Source organism: Scyliorhinus canicula, chromosome 1 (assembly GCF_902713615.1).
Source record: "Scyliorhinus canicula chromosome 1, sScyCan1.1, whole genome shotgun sequence".
Lineage (NCBI taxonomy): Eukaryota > Metazoa > Chordata > Chondrichthyes > Carcharhiniformes > Scyliorhinidae > Scyliorhinus > Scyliorhinus canicula.
Genome location: NC_052146.1, coordinates 242,894,705 through 242,912,791, shown reverse-complemented (window position 1 = coordinate 242,912,791; position 18,087 = coordinate 242,894,705). Strand labels below are relative to the sequence as shown.

The window sequence follows — 18,087 nt, the reverse complement described above, 5'->3', positions numbered from 1 at the left end:
TGAATCCCCCACTATCAACATCTAGGGGTGACCATTGGCCACAAACTGAACTGGACTAGCGATATAAATATGATGGCTACAAGAGCAGGTCAGAGGCTAGGAATCCTGGGGTGAGTAACTCACCTCCTGACCCCCCAAAGCCTGGGGTCAAGGCACAAGTCAGGAGTGTAATGGAATATTCCCCACTTGCCTGGATGTGTGCAGCTTCAACAACACTCAAGAAGCTCAGCACCATCCAGGTCAAAACAGCCCATTTGATTGGAACATTTACTCCCTCCACCACTGACACACAGTGTGTGCCATCTACAAGATGTACTGCAGGAACTCACCAAGGCTCTTCAGGCAGCCTTTCAAACCCACAGCCACTACCATCTAGATGGACAAGGGCAGATACGTGGGAAAACCACCACTTGGACTTTCCCCTCCAAGCCACTCACCATTCCGAATTGGAAATATTTTGCCACTACTTCACTGTCGCTGGGTCAAAATCATGGAACTCCCTCCCTAATAGCATTGTGGGTTTACCCACACCACATGTATTGCAGTGGTTCAAAAAGGTAGCTCACCACCATCTTCTCAAGGACAATTATGGGTGAGGCCAGCCAGCAAAGCCCACATCCTGAAAAAATTAATTTAAACAAGGATACGGAACTGACTGAAGGACAGGAAACAGAGTTAGTGGATATTTTTCATGCTGGAAGAAGTTTTATAATTGTGTTCCTCATGGACCAGCATTGCGACACTTGCTTTTCCTGTAATTAATGACCAAGACCTTGGAGTACAGGACACAATTTTAAAGTTTGCAGTTTGCAAAGTTTTCAGTTACACAAGGCATAAGGAAAAAAAGTTCTCTCAGGATTGTGAGTCTTTGTGACTCTCTTCCTCAAAATGCAATGGAAGCACAGTCTTTAAATGGCAGGGGTAGATAGATTCTTGACTGCAAGGGGGGTGAAAGGTTATTGGGGTAGGCAGAAAAGTGGAGTTAAAATTATAATCAGATCACCCATGGTCTTATTGAATGGTGGAACAGGCTCGAGGGGCTGAGTGGCCTACTCCTGCTCCTCATTCACATGTTTGTATATGAACTTGGAAGCATTGTGAACTGTGAGGAGGATAATGTAGAACTTCAATAGGACAATTTGAATGGGTAAACTGGCAGCAGATGAATTTTAATGCAAAGAAATGTGAAGTGATTCAATTTGGTAGGAAGAACATGTAAAGACAATACAAAGCGCACAATTCTAAAGTGGGTGCAGGAGCACAGATGCCTTGATGTATATGTGCATAAATCTTAGAAGGTGGTAGTACAGGTTGAGAGAGCACTAAAAAAGAAAAGCAGGCAGCATCCTAGGTTTGTCAGTAGGGACAGAGGGGTCAAGGGTAAGGTGTTTATGTTGAACTTATATAGGGCAGTAATTTTGTCTCAGCTGGAGTATTGCATCCAGTTATGGGTGCCACACTTTAGAAACGATGTCAAGGCATTGGAGAGAGTACAGACAAAATTGAAAAGGATGATTCCAGGGGTGAGGAATTTCAGTCATGAATATGGATTGGAACATAGATTGGTGGGTGGCACAGAAATACAATGGTGAGCACTATTGCCTCACAGTGCCAGGGACCCACATTCAATTCCAGCCTTGGATGACTGTGTGGAGTTTGCACTTTGTCTGCATGGTTTTCCTCCGGGTGCTCCAGTTTCCTACTGCAACCCAAAGATGTGCAGGTTGGGTGAATTAGCCATGCTAAATTGCCCCTTAGATTAGGTGGGATTGCGGGGATAGGGTGGGTGATTAGGCACAAGTAGGGGACTCCTTCGGAGAGTCAGTGCAAACCCTATGGACCAAATGGCCTCTTTCTGTACTGTAGGGATTTTATGAAGGCCAAGGGAGATCTGATATAAGTATTCAAAATTTGAGGGACCTTGACAAAATAGTTAGGGAGGAACGGTTCAAACACGAGACCACAGATTTAAACATAGAAAGATGGAAAATAAAGGAGCAGGAGGAGGCCATTCAGCCCTTCAAGCCCGCTCCGCCATTCATTATGATCATGGCTGATCATTCAACTCAAGAGCCTAATCCAGCTTTCCCCCATATCCTATGATCCCCAAAGTACTATATCTAACTGCTTCTTGAAACTGTACAATGTTTTGGACTCAATAACTTGCTGTGGTAACGAATTCCACAGGCTCACCACTCTCTGGGTGAAGAAATTTATCTTCATCTCTGCCCTAAATAGTCCACACCCTATCATCAGACCCCTGGATCTTGTCACGCCCACTATCAGGAATGTCCTTCCTGCATCAACCCTGTCCAGTCCTGTTAGAATTTTATAGGCTTCTGTGAGATCCCCCTCATTCTTCTGAACTCCCGAGAATACAATCCTAACCGATTCAATCTCTCCTCGTATGTCAGTACTGCCATCCCAGGAATCAGTCTGGTAAACCTTCGCTGTACTCCCTCTATAGCTAGAACATCCTTCCTCAGATAAGGAGACCAAAACTGCAGACAATATTCCAGACGTGGCCTCACCAAGGCCCTGTATAATTGCAGAAAGACATCCCCTGTACTTAAGGCTCCTGTACTCAAATCCTCTTGCATTGAGGGCCAGCATACCATTTGCCTTCTTTACCCCTGCTGCACCTGCATGCTTACCTTCAGTGACTAGTGTACGAAGATACCCAGGTCTTGTTGCACATTCCTCTCACCCAATTTATAGTTATTCAGATAATGGTCTGCCTTCTTTTATTTGCGACCAAAGTGGATAACCTCACATTTATCCAAATTATACTGCATCTGCCATTTATTTGTCCACTGACTCAACTTGTCCAAATCACATTGAATGATCTCTACATCCTTCTCACAGCTCACCCTCCTACCCAACTTGGTGTCATCTGCAAATTTTGAGATATGACATTTTATTCCCTCATCCAATCAATTCATATATTTTGTGAATGACTGGGGTCCAAGGACCGATCCCTACGGTACCCCACTAGTCACTGCCTGCCAATTTGAAAAAGACCCATTAATTCCTCCTCTTTGTTTCCTGTCTGCTAACCAGTTTTCTATCCATCTCAATACACTAACCCCAATCCCAAGCGCTTAAATTTTACACGCTAATCTTTTATGTGCGACTTTGAGAAAAGCCTTCTGAAAGTCCAAATACACCACATCCACTGGCTCCCCTTCAACAATTCTACTAGACACATCCTGGAAGAATTCCAGGAGATTTGTCAAGCATGATTTCCCCTTCATAAATCCATGCTGACTCTGTCCGATTCTGCCACTGTTTTCTATGTGCTCTGCCATAAAATCTTTGATAATGGATTCTAGAATTTCCCCACTGCTGATGTCAGGCACTGCTCTATAATTTCCTGTTTTCCCTCGACCTCCTATTTTAAATAGTCAGGTTACATTAGCCACCCTCCAATCTGCAGGAATTGTTCCGCAGTCTGTTGCGGTAACCAATACATCCACTATTTCTAGAGCCACCTCCTTCAATACCCTGGGATGTAGATTATCAGGCCTTGGGGATTTATCAGCCTTCAATCCCATCTATTTCCCTAACACCATTTCTCAACTGATATTGATCACCTTCAGTTCCTCCCTCTCACTATACCCTGCATTCCCCAACATTTTTGGTATCTTATCTGTGTCCTCATTTGTGAAGACAGAACCAAAGTATGTATTTAGTTGCTCAGCCATTTATTTGTCCCCTATTATTTATCCCCTGTTTCTGACTGTCAGGGACCTACATTTGTCTTCACCAAACGTTTTCTCTTCCCGTACCTATAGAAACTTTTACAGTCAGTTTTTATATTCCCTGCAAGCTTACTTTCATACTCCATTTTCCCCTTCTTCATCAATCCCTTGGTCCTCCTTTGCTGAATTCTAAACAGATCCCAGTCTTCAGACCTGTTGTTATTTTTTTGGCCGATTTGTATACTACTTCCTTGGATCGAATACTATCCTAATGACGCTTGTAATCCACGGATTGGCCACCTTTCCCATTTTACTTTTTTGCTGGACTGGAATAAACAATTATTGCAGTTCCTCCATGCGCTCTTTGAATTTTTGAGATTGAGTATCCATTGTCATCCCTTTAATAATAATCTAATAATCTTTCTTAGTGTCATAAGTAGGCTTACATTAACACTGCAATGAAGTTACTGCGAAAATCCCCTAGCCTCCACATTCAGAATGTCCAATTCACCTAACAAGCACATCTTTCGGGACTTGTGGAAGGAAACCAGAGCACACGGAGGACACCCACACAGACACGGGGAGAATGTGCAAACTCTGTACAGACAGTGACCCAAGCCAGGGATCGAATCCAGGTCCCTGGCGATGTGAAGCGACAGTGCTAACCACTGTGCTACTGTGCCACCCAAAACATTCCCCAATTGATCATAGCCACCTCACACCTCATTTCATCGCAGTTTCCTTTGAAATTCATCAAAATTCTATCATATTATGGTTGTTCATCCCCAAGGAGTCTCGCACATCTAGAGTGCCAATTAATTTGTTCCCATTGCACAGTACCCAGTCTAGGATGGTCTGTTCTGTACTTGGCTCCTCAACATATTGATCCAGAAAACCATCCTGCATACACTCCAGGAATTCCTCCTCTACTGTATTGTGTCTAATTTGATTTTCCCAATCTATATGCAGATTAAAATCACCTATCATTACAGTTGTTCTTTATCACATTTGTCCCTAAATTCCTGTTTAATGCCATTCCCAACATTACTGCTGCTGTTTGGGGGTCTATATATGATGCCGATTTTTTGCTCCTTCCTGTTTCTGAGCTCTACCACACAGAACCTGCGTTTTTGGAGCTAATATCCCTCCTCACTACTGTGTTAATTTCCCCCTTAACCAGCAATGCAACCCCACCACCTTCTCCTTTTTGTCTGTCTTTCCTAAATACCGAATACCCCTGGACATTCAGTTCCCATCCCTGGTCATCCTGCAGCCATGTCTCGGTAATCCCTTTTTTTATTAAGGGAAATTTAGTGTGGCCAATCCACCTACCCAGCACATCTTTGGATTGTGGCGGTGAAATCCATGCAGACACGGGGAGCATGTGTAAACTCCACACTGACGTCTTGGTAATCCTGATTATATCGTATCAGTTCATGTTTATTTGAGTGATTAGTTCGTCCATTTTATTGCGAATGCTTCGCGCATTAAGGCACAAAGCCATTAAGCTCGTCTTTTTAACATTACTCTTCCACCTCACTAGATTTTTCAGTAGCCCTGTTTGATTCTGGCTCTTGGTTTTTCTGCCTACCATTTTTCTTATTCCCCTTTCTGTCTTTTGTTTTTGTCCTTATTTCCTCCTCTAACTCCTTGCATAGGTTCCCATCCCCCTGCCATATTATTTTCAACCTTCCCCAACCACTCGAGTAAATACTCCCCCGAGGACATCAGTCCCGGTCCTGCCCAAGTGCAACCCATCCAGTTTGTACTGGTTCCACCTTCCCTATAACCAGTCCCAATAACCCAGGAATCTGAAACCCTCCCCCTCACACCATCGCTTCAGCCACTTATTCATCCGATATATCCTGCTTTTTCTACTCTGACTAGCACGTGGTACTGGTAGTAATCCTGAGATCACTACCTTCGAGGTCCGAGTTCTCAACTTTCTTCCTAACTCCCTGTATTCTGCTTTTAGGACCTAATCACCTTTTCTACCTATGTCGTTGGTACCGATGTGCACCACAAGCACTGGCTGTTCACCCTCCCCCTCCAGAATGGCCAGTAACCATTCCGAGACATCCTTGACCCTAGCAGCAGGTACGCTGGAGTCTCGTTTGCGGCCAAAGAAACGCCTATCGATTCCCCTTGCAATTAAATTCCCTATAACAATTGTATTCCCATACTTTTTATTCTTCCCTGCTGCAGCAGAACCAACCGTGATGCAATGACTTTGGCTTCTGTTGCTTTCCCCTGAGAGATCATTCCCCTCAACAGTATTCAAAACGGGATATTTGTTTTGTAGTGGCATGGCCACAGGGGATTCCTGCACTGCCGGCATAGCCCTCTTGTTCGGCCTCGTGGTCACCCATTCCCTTCCTGCCTGTGGATTCGGAGCGTCTGGTGTGACCACCTCTCTATGCATGCTACCCATGACAACCTCCGCCCCCGGATGCTCCACAGTGACCCCAGCCACCACTCCATCTCCGAAGCCTGAGCTTCCGGGAGCTGCAGCTGGAGATAATTCCTGCACAAATGTCGGTCTTGGGCAATGGAAACGTTCCCGGCATCCGACATGGAGCGAGAGGAGCAAATCGAAGCTTTGAGATCGCCTGCCATGACGTAACCCTTAAACTTAAACATTTTGGAGATGTTTTATGTTAGATTATATCCAACTCTCTCGGGCCCTTCTTTCCTTGTCATGCCAGCAACGTGGGTTCAATTCCCGTACTGGCTTACCAAAACAGGCGGCAGAATGTGGCGACTAGAGGCTTTTCACAATAACTTCATATTTGTAACAATAAAAGATTATTTTATTTTTGTCCTGATTAAAGTAATTGATAAAAGAAGCAAAAGTGACAAGAGCACAAACCTTTCATTTAGCGAGTGGTTAAGGTTTGGAATGCACTGCTGTAGAGTTTTATGGAGGCAGGTTCAAATGAAACATTCAAACTGAATTCGACAGTTGTTCCAAAAGGAAGACAGTGCAGGATTACGAGGAGAAGACGGAAAAATGGTACCAAGTGAATTGTTCATTCAGAGAGATGGTGCACGCATGATGAGCCAGGTGGGCCCCTTCTGCCCTGTAACATTTCTATGATTCCATGTTTTCTTCTGTTTCACTACATGATTGAATTTATAGCCCCTCATTTTTATTTTTCCTGAAATCTGTATTTTCATTGGAATAAAGGAATAAGTACTTCTGCCTTTATGTTGTAAATTAAATGATCTGGGTTGGATTTTAAGAGGGATTATTTCACTGGCTCAACCAGGCAGAAACAAGGGCAGAACTTCAAAAATTGCAGAAAAAGAATATTACCGCTCATTCCACTGTCATTCCGACTGATGCTGCTGTAATATGGTTGGAACAAGTACCTGTTTTATGCAGGTCCTTTAAATAGAAATTTGAGTTCTAAGTACATTGAGCCCCATATTTACAGACTATGCAAAGTTTTACCTAATGGTGTAATTGTAGAAGGCCAAAAATTAGAAGTTCAAAATTATTTTTATCAGACCAAGAGAAGTAACCAACACTCCCCAGGCTTCACAGGAACAATGCAAATCGCTACCATTCCAACATCTGCCCCCTCCACAATCTATCCCAATATATCATAGTTAATTATATGTTCAAAGGAGTCAAAATGATACAAACAGCTTTGATGCTTAGCCAGATTAACAGAATCCCAGACTTCAAGCAGCAATTAAACACAGTTGAATTTATTGAACCAAATATCCACAAGCAGATTCATATTCTAATAATTTAAAAGGAGTTACTTCTTTTGTTTTTCAAGACAATGGGTTTCTGAACATTTAACTTTGGAGTGATATACTTGCACATTTTTAACATCAAGATAATTCCTCTACATTTTTTATAAATTGAAGCATTTATAATTCTGAAAGGTACTTTTTTCTTTGAATTTCCCTCCTGAATGTTAAATCATGCTTTTTGAAGTTCCTAAATATACTAAAAGATCATTAAAACAAGAATGCAAAAAGGTACTAAATGTGCAGCTTTCAGAATTCATGAATTCAGAATTAATTTAAGTCCGTCCAGGGTGTGGTGTGTAGGTGAGGAAGGTAGGTGGCTGGGTTCAGAAGGCCTGGGATGAGGGTTATGGTGGGAAATGACCTTTGGCGCCGTGCCTCCAATGGGCCCCAGTGGGCCCCCAAAGAATGATTCCTCCCCCGCAAATGTGCACAATAACAGTCCACTCAGCCAAAGCTTCTGGGCTTTGCGCATGTCGTGGACCCTCCCTGGCTGTGGGCAAATTACCAGTGGTAGTGGATTGCGGTCTTTAAGTGGCCATTAATTAGTCACTTAAGGGCTTCAACAAGCCGAAGGGCAAGTGGGTTACCAGTGTCTTCCCCGACATCCCCACAAAATTTCAGACAGGTTGGGGCCAGGTGGACAGGCAGCAGGAAGGCCATCTGGATTTCATCTGTTACCCCAGCAACAGAGTTTAAAGTCCAACCAATTAAGTCAAGCACTTCACATGCATGTACATTTAATGAGAGGAATTCTGAAAAATACTATGGATATTTTAGTAATACACAGAGCTCTGACCCTGATTTCCAATAGGAATAGCATGCTACATTAAGTTTAAACTCTTATTACCCACAGCATTTAGTGACTTAAATCGGTATTTTTTCAATTCGGAAGTCTAAAATTTTATTGTGTGGCATGATAAACACAGAGATCCTGAAAATTAAGTGTAAAGAAATGTTTGCTGGCAACCCCTGCTGGGCCCAATTAGTTTGTTTGAATTAAAAGAGGTTCCCTCGGGCAGCACGGTGGTGTAAGTGGTTAGCACGGTTGCCGCATGGCGCCGTCGTCCCAGGTTAGATCCTGGCTCTGGGTTACTGTCCGTGTGGAGTTTACGCATTCTTCCCATGTTTGCGTGGATTTCGCCCCGACAACCCAAAAGATGTGCAGGATAGGCGGATTGGCCACACTAAATTGCCCCTTAATTTGAAAAAATGAATTGGATATTCCAAATTAAAAGAATTTTTTTTAAAACGAAGAGGTTCCTGAGGAGATCAAACCTACACCCACAGGAGGGAACAGAGTGTACAAATATAAGGCATGAGGTTACAATAATAGTAAAATGATAGAACTGAAGTGGGATTTTCCGCATCACTCCGCGGCCATGGAGGCAGCCTGCTATTGGTGGGTGGCTAGATCTTTTGGTTTTGCTACTGTTAATGGGGTTTCCCATTCTATGCACTTCCTACCGCTGGGAAACCTATAGCGGGGGTTCGCCTTCGTAAAATTCCGGCCATTCTGAATGCACAAAGCATTTGTAACAAAGCAGATCAATTGACAACATGAGTAGAGGCAAATAAGTACGATATGATGGAGATTAGAGAGACATGGCTGCAGCATGACAAAGACTGAGACCTGAATATTCAAGGGTATATGACATTTCGGATGGATGGGAAGCCAGAAAAAGGTGAAAGGGTAGCTCTATTCATTAAATATAGAGTGATGACATTCGTTCTAGAGATAAAGATGTAAAATCCGTTTTGGCAGAGAGGATTAGTAACGTAAGCAGTCACTTGTGGGAGTGGTTTGAAGGACCCTAACAGTAATCACACTGTAGAATGGGGTGCACAGAAGGAAATGAGGCTTGTGAGAAAACATGCTTCTAATCTACATAGAATAGAGATTGGACGAATCAGATTGGCAGATGTGTTTTTTTACAATTTCTTACAGCACCACATTCTAGCACCAACCAGACGGCAGGCTATACTAAATCTGGTATTGTGCGATGAGACAAGATTAATGAATGACCTCAGAGTGAAGGTCACAGTGATCATAATATGATTGAATTTCACATTCAGTTTGAGGGAGAGAGGAGTAGATCTAAGATTAGTGTTTTAAATTTAAATAATTATGCTGGCATGAAGACAGAGGTGGCTAAAGTGAACTGAGAAATTAAGTTAAGGGTTAGGTCAGTAGAGATGCAGTGGCCGATATTGAGGGAGATATTTCAGAATACTCACATCCCAGTGTGAACAAAAGACTCATGGAGAAGACTACAACTGAGAAAGTTAAAGATGGTACAAGTTGAGAGAAAAGCCCGTACTTCCAAGATGAGTGGAAGGATTAGTCAGAATATAAAAAACAGCAAAGAATGATTAAAAGATTAATAAGGAGGTAGAAATGAGAGTACAAGAGAAAGCTAGCTAGAAATGTGAAAAAAACAGCTAGTACAAGTGTTTATACCTATTTAAAAAGGAAATAAATAAATGAGTGTTGGTCCTCTAGGGAATGAGAATGGGGAATTAATAATGGAAAATAAGGAAATAGTGGATGAATTCAACAGATATTTTGCATTGGCTTCACTGTATAGGTTACAACTCACATCCCAGAAATAACTGTGAATCAGGAGGTGAAAGGGAGAGAGGAACTTCAAACACTTATAATCACCAGGGAATTGGTACTGGTACAAAGAAAATTATTAGAGCTTACAGCTGACAACTTTCAAGTCCTGATTGATTTCATCCAAAGTCTCAAAAGGCATGGCTGTTGAGATAGCAGGTGCATTGTTTTTAATTTTCTAAAAATTCCCTCGATTCTGTAAAGGTGCAATTAGATTGGAAAATAGCAAATGTGACTCCTCTATTCAAGAAAGCAAGGAGACAGAAGACAGGAAACTGCAGGCGAGTAAGATTAACATCTGTTACAGGGAGATTGCTGGAATCAAATATTAAGGAGGTAATAGCAAGTTATTTAGAAAATTTCAATACATGGTTTGGGAAAGAGAAATCGTATTTGACTAACTTATTAAGGTCCTTTGAGGAAGTAATAAGCACATGTATAATGAGGAACCTGTGGATGTTTTGTACTTAGATTTCTAAAAGGCATTTGACAGGATGCCACATGAAAGGTTACTCTGCAAAATAAGAGCAAAAAGTGCAGGGGGTAATATATCACATTAATAGAGTTAGATACCAGAAAGCAGATGGTGGCATAAGGGGTCATTTTCAGGTTGGCAGATGTGAGGGTGATTTTCAGCCTGTGTTGCCATCAGTGAGAACAGAAAGGCAGGCAGAAAATCCGGCGAGAATCAGAAAACGCGATTCTCGCCAGCGAGGTGGTGGTTTCCGATTTTCCATGTCCCTCGTCGGTGACGTAATGAGCTTCATGCCTAGAAAGAGTGGGAACCTTATTTAAATATGCACTCCTCCCGCCACATGATCCCTCCCTCACTGAATATTCATGAGGTTTGCAACAATTTCTGAAAAATGGAAATCAGTCGAGGGGAGTCCCCTTGGGTGCACAACGGTAAGTATAGCCCCCAGGTGGGGAGAGGGACATACTCAGGCAGTGCCCCAGCACTTTCCCAACACAGATTGGCACTGCCAAGTGCCAGGGTGGAAGTGTCAAGCTGGGCCAGGGAGCATGCCAGGGGCGGACCCTCAAGGAAACCCCATTGGGGGCAGGGTTCACATTATGTTTGTTGAGGGGGAGGGGAGCCCCAGATGCTGATGCCTGTGGGGTTTGTGATCGGGTGAGGCCCCTGATGCTGCTGCTTGTGGTGGCAGCGGCGAGTGAGGCCCCAATGCTAATGGAGATTGGTGGGGGGGGGGGGGGGGGGGGGGGGGAAGGTGTTAGGAGTGGGATGCTCCGGTGCTGATGATGGTGGAGGGGAGAGCGTTGGAAGTCCCGATGCTGTTGGTGGTGAGTGGGGGAGCGCTCCCGATACTTATGGGGGAGGGAGAGTTCCTCATACCTGTGGGGGTTGGTCTGGGGAGATTTCCTTTCTGTGCTGTTTAGGGCACCCCAATCCCAGGTGGATAGGAAGAAAGGCACCTGTTTCTATGGGCAGCCCCGAAGATAAAACCACTCCACCTCCCCACTTCCCGCGCTTAAAGAGTTTGTGCTCACGTCAATGGTGTAGGCAGCAGATAATTGGAGTAATATGACTTGGTAACACCACTAATTGACCCTTGATTGTTTATTTAACTACAGTGGATTATCAATTTCATACTATTGGGTTGAGCTCAGGGGTGGGGGAAAAGGTGTTGGGGTGGAAAGTGTCTTAATTTATGTTCCCCATCAAAAGCATGCCCAGAAGGAATATGTAAGATTCCGCCCATGAGCAGTTGACTGAATGCAAGAAACCATAGAATAAAATCATAGATCCCTACAGTGCAGAAGGTGGCCATTCAGCCTATCGAGTCTGCACCAACCCTCTGGAAGAGCAACCTATCTTGACACTTTGCCCCGGCCTATTCCAGCAACCCAAAACCCCCATCTAACCTGCACATCCCTGGACACCAAGGGGCAATTTAACATGGCTAATCCACCTAACCTGCACATCTTTGGACTCTGGGAGAAAATCGGAGCACCCGGTGAAAACCCACATAGACATGGGGAGAAAGTGCAAACACCACACAGTCACCCAAGGCCAGAATTGAACTCGGCTCCCTGGCACTGTGAGGCCGCAATGGTAACCACTGTGCTCCGTGCCATAATAAACTAAGGTACTGAGAAATTTACAGAGATAGAATTACTGTTATTACTTGTTCATGGGATGTGGGCATTTTTTGCTGATCCCTAACTAACTTAAGGAAGGGATGATATGGAGATGCCGGCGTTGGACTGGGGTAAGCACAGTAAGAAGTCTTACCACACCAGGTTAAAGTCCAACGGGTTTGTTACAAACACTAGCTTTCGGAGCACTGCTCCTTCACCTGAGGAAGGAGCAGTGCTCCGAAAGCTAGTGTTTGTAACAAACCTGTTGGACTTTAACCTGGTGTTGGAAGACTTCTTAAGGAAGGGAAACTTTGAATGCTAATTAAAGCAAGAAGACTGATTACAAACAAAACTAGAATTTATCCATGACCAGAGGGTTCAGGAAGAAAGGATAATGCCTCTTCTGAGCTTCATCACTCCTTCTTCTCAGATCAACATCATCCACCCAAAGCAAGGCAGGACAATCAGTTCATCCAAACCAACTCATAAATACAAATCTTACAAATTTTAGAGTCATTGTTAAGTACAAGCACATAGAACTTAATCTACGTAACAGATTGAATATTTCATGTCAATACACTGTCAGCTATTTTAGAGCATAAATTAATCTCATCAATTTTTTGCCAATCTCAGATTTGCCAAACTCCTGCTCAACTTCCTTGACCTGAGTGACCACATCATTCCCCTGACTTGTGTCTAGCTGTGTGCGACTACATTGGTATGGTTTCATTGATTTGTATTTGATCATTACCAGCATTCCACATGCAACCACCGACCCTTTGGACTCTAAGGGGCACTTTTATCTCTTGTCACTCTTGCAGTTACCTCAGATGACCCCCAAAGATCTATCCTTGGCTGCCACTCGGAAACATCATCCAAACATACAGGATGGAATATTCCGGCAAATTCCCCTGGCGGAACCTTTCAGTCCTGCCGACAGTAACTTCCACCTACAGATTCCCCAGTAAGGGAAAGTGTGAGCAACAGGAAATCGCATTGACAGTGGTGGAAACAGAAGATCATGCCACCAGCCAATGGCGTGCCCCCTCCTCTGCTGCAAAACAGCCCCGGGGTGTGAAGAAAATTCTGCCCATGGTGTTAGCTTTCACATGCACGCTGACAGCACTCAGTTCTTGGGCAGCACAGTAGCACAGTGGTTAGCACAGTAGCTTCATAACTCCAATGTCCCAGGTTCGATTCACGGCTTGGCTGACTGACTGTGGAGTCTGCACATTCTCCAGTGTCTGCCTGGGTTTTCTCCTGGTGCTCCGGTTTCCTCCCACAGTCAAAAGATGTGCGGGTTAGGTGGATTGGCCATGATAAATTGCCCTCAGTGTCCAAAAAGGTTGGGTGGGGTTACTGAGTTACGGGGATAGGGTGGAGGTGTGGGCTTAAGTGGGGTGCTATTTTCAAGGGCCGGTGCAGACTCGATGGGCTGAATAGCCTCCTTCTGCACTGTAAATTCTATGATTCTACCTCACCACCATATTTTTGAATCCTCCCCATAACTAAATTTTCAGAATGCTCACCTGACATCCAGTAAGGAATGAACAGAAATGTCCTCCAGTTTATCACTGGGTGGGTAGATTAAAGCTATTATCATTAGTTCCTTCCTCAAACTTTGCTCTGTAGCTTTCAGCTCGATCCCTCTTCTTAGCAAATACCTAAGGTTCAGCCAGACAACTTGCAATCTTGCTGTCATACCTGATACCAAAATGGGTTTTTGGTTGTGAGTCTGTGCCATTAGTCAGGCCACCTATTTTCTACCTCTGTCCTGATTCTGCTCCACATCAGCTCATCGATTTCTTTGTTATCTTTAGATTTGATCATTCAAATAGATTTCTGGTTATCCTCTAACATTCTATCCTCTAAGAAATTGATGGCAACCAAAACCCAGCTGATCAAGCGCTTACTCACACTGAGTTTTGTTCACCCACTACCTCTATTTCGATAATAAGTTGCCTTTCCATTTTCCGACTAAAATGAATAACCTCACATGTTAAAGTCCATCTGCCAATTTTTGGCCCACTCACCTAACCTATCTATATGCATTTTTTCCTCATTGCAATTTACTATCACACCTATTTTAATGTCATCTGCAAATTTGGCTATAGTACTTCTATCCCTCCATTCAAGTGATTCATATATATTGTAAATATTTGGGGCCTGAGGACCAAACTCCACGAGTTACATCTTGTCAACCAGAAAAAGACCAATTTATCCCGACTCTCTGCCTTCTGCTAGCCAGTCTTCTATCCAAAACCAAATTACCCGTTATCCAATGTGATCCTACCTTGCATATTAACCTTTTGTGCGGTACCTTATCAAATCCCTTCTGCAAGTCCAGATATACTACATCACAGGATTACCATTATCCACTTGACTTATTACATCTTCGAAGAACTCTAGCAAATTAGTTAAACACGATCTACTCTTCATTAAACCATGCTGACTCTGATGGATTGCGTTTGACTTTCTAAATTTCCTGTTATTATTTCCTGAGTAATGGATTATAACAATTTCCCAATTGCAGATGTTAAACTAACTGGTCTATCGTTTCCTACTTTCTGACTCTCTCCCTTTTTGAATAAGGGTGTTACATTAGTATTTTTAAAATCCATTGGAATCTTTCCCCCGTCCAGGGAATTTTGCAATATTATGCCCAATCAATTCACTATCTCCACCACCACTTCCTTTAAGACCCTAGGATGTAGGCCATCAGACCATGGGGACTAGTCTGCCTTCAATCCCAATAGATTGATCAGTACTTTTTCCCTATTGATGATGATTATTTTAAGTTCCTCTCTTTCTATTGCCTCTGCATGGGATGGTACTGGTGTCCTCCACTGTGAAACATGAGGGAAAACACTGATTTAGTATCTCCACTATTTCTTTATTCCCCACTATTAACTCCCCGGTCTCATCCTCCAAGGATCAACATTCACTTTAGCTACTCTCTTCCCTTTTATATACTTATAGAAGCTTTCACTATCCTTTTTATATTTTGCGCTAGTTTTCTGTCTTAATTTACTTTTGCTCTTTTTATTACTTTCTTTGTAACCCTTTGTTGATCTTCAAAAGTTTCCCTATCTTCCAGCCTGTCACAGGCCTTTGCAATATGGTATGCCTTGTTTTTTAACTAAATTTTAACTTCCTTGCTTAGCCATGGATGTTTTTAGTCTCTCTTACAATCTTTCTTCCTCTCTGGAATATATTTTAGTTGGGAGGAATGAATGAACTGCCCCTGTTCATCAACTGTCCCACTTTTTAATCTTTCTACACAGTCCACTAGGGCCAAATAGGTCCTCATGCTGACCTAATTGCTTTTGTTTAACTCCAGAAGGAAAGTGTGGGTCTCCAGTTTCTCGCCCTCAAACAGAATTTTAATTCAATCATGCAATGATCACGCTTCCCAAGGCGATCCTTAACTATGAGGTCATTAATTAATCCCACCACATTATTACATACCAAATCCAGAACAGCCGACTCCCTGGTTGGTTCCACAACATATTGCTCCAAGAAATGTAAGACATTCAATGAACTCTTCTTCAAGGATCCCATTGCCAATTTAATTCATCCACTCTATATGGATATCAAAATCAGTCATGATTATTGTCATACCTTTCCTACAAGCCTTCAATATTTCCTGGTTTATACTGCAGAATCACAGTTTGGGGACCTATAGATTCACCCCACCAGGAACTTCCTTACTTTGCTATTTCTTATTTCTGCCCAGACTGATTCCACATTTTGATTTCTCGCGCCTATACTACAGCACTGATCCTTTCCTTTACTAGCAAAGCTACTCCATTTCCTTTTCCTTTCTGTCTATCCTTCTGAAATACTGGGTACCCTTGGATATTCAACTCCGAGATCGCGACTCCTTGTAACCATGCCTCTATAATTGCCACCAAATCATATGCCTTTGTCTCTATTTGAACTGCTAATTCATTAATTTTGTTCCAAATGCTTCATGTATTCAGACACAAAGGCTTTAAGTTTATTCTGTTATCAAATTTCCCTACTCTGCTCTGATTTCTTGATGCAATATGACGTTCACATGTTCTGTCCCTTTTATTTTCTGTTAACAATCTACCTCATCACTAACCTGCACTCCTACCTTCTCCTTGAACTTTGATTTTCTAATTTTCCATGCATCTGAATTCTCCGCCACTATTTAGTTTAAAGCCCTATCAACAGCCCTAGTTATGTGATTCACCAGGACTCTGGTCCCAGTATGTTTCAGGTGAAGACAGTCTTATCAGAACAGGTCCCTCCTTTCCCAGTACTGGTGCCAATGTCCCATGAATTTAAACTCATTTCTCCCACACCAGTCTTTGAGCCACACGGTTAACTCTTTAATATTATTGACACAGTATTATTAACCATGCCTTCAGCTACTTCGAAAATAAGCTCTGGATCCCTGTTCTAAACCTCCCAGCCATTTTACATAGAATCATAGAATAATAGTACTTACAGTGCTGAAGGAGGCCATTTGGCCCATCATGTGTGCACCGGGCCTTGGAAAGAGAGCCCGCTCAAGCCCACGCCTCCACCGTATTCCTGTAACCCCACTTAACCTTTTTTGGTCATCAAGGGCAATCCACCTAACCCACACATCTTTGGACTTTGGGAGGAAACCAGAGCACCCGGAGGAAGCCCACCCAGACATGGGGAGAACGTGCAGACTCCTTACAGACAGTGACCCAAGCTGGGAATCGAACCTGGAATACTTGAGCTGTGAAGCAACTGTGCTAATCACTGTGCGACCGAGCTGCCCTCCACTGTGCTACAGTGCTTCCCTTTATCTCTCCTTTAAGACAATCTTCAAATTTACCTCTTTGATCACATCTTTTGCCCCAATATCACCTTGCACGGTTCATTGTCAAATTTTGCTTTATTACCTACCTGTGAATCATCTTGGCATGTTTATTATATTACTGACACAATATAAATACATTGTTGGTAACTTTTGGCAATATATTACATCTGGATGGAGAATCATGTTAATATTAGATATTACAAATATAAATATTCACGTTATTATGGCATACTTAATCTTTTGAACACAAATTCATTTTAGTTCAATATAGTTTCATTAACTATGGATAATTTTATTAGAAAGATTCATCATGAATATTTAGATGTCTCTTGTGATCTTTTAATCATCTTTACTTGGCCACTTAGATCCACTGAAAAATAATAAGGGTACTAAATTAACAAATATGGCATCATCTTTCGTATTTCATGGCTGAGGAAGACAGTACAACAGCTATTTATGTTGTGTTTTAAAGAGATTAAATAAAATCTTTATTTTCCATGTATCTTTGGCCCTTTGCTTGCTTCACCACTCTAGTTTTGACAGAAATTTAGGGTGATGGTGATGACCTGAGAACATTTGCTCCCTCTATTACTTTACCTGTACCGGACCTCAATACTGAGAAAAAAATGCTTTAGTACTTCGCACAGGCATTTTAGGCCTCTATCACTGCTTCATTGCAATGTCCAATTTGTTTTAATTTAACCTCCTACTTAAGTAATTCTCAATATGTCAGGCAAAGAGATATGTAGGCAGAATGAGGGTTGTAGATCCGGTTACAAGGTGACAAAAAAAAATTGAGGTGGTCTGAAGGAAACTCGAGCAGAAAATATCATCCTGGTTTTGTTTTTATTTTCAAATGAAGGAAAACTCTTCTACACATAGTTGTCTGCAAATAATGTCTGCTCACCTGCTGGACTGATATTTAAACTGCTGATTTAAACATTAGGATAAACCATTACATGTTAATTTAAAATAAGACTGCATGGGCAAAAAACAAGTAGATTGTTGCATGCAAATACTTTTCTTGTGAATAAAAAATAATATGCACATTTGGTGATAAATTACAAATTTTTCACAACATGAAA

At 42.5% G+C, this 18,087-nt stretch overlaps 1 protein-coding gene across 47 annotated transcripts in view; it reads right to left on the bottom strand.

The window, feature by feature from the left end:
• nrxn1a (neurexin 1a) overlaps positions 1-18,087 on the bottom strand; it is a 2,342,145-nt gene that overhangs the window by 1,999,223 nt on the left and 324,835 nt on the right. The gene's annotated exons all lie outside the window — the stretch shown is intronic.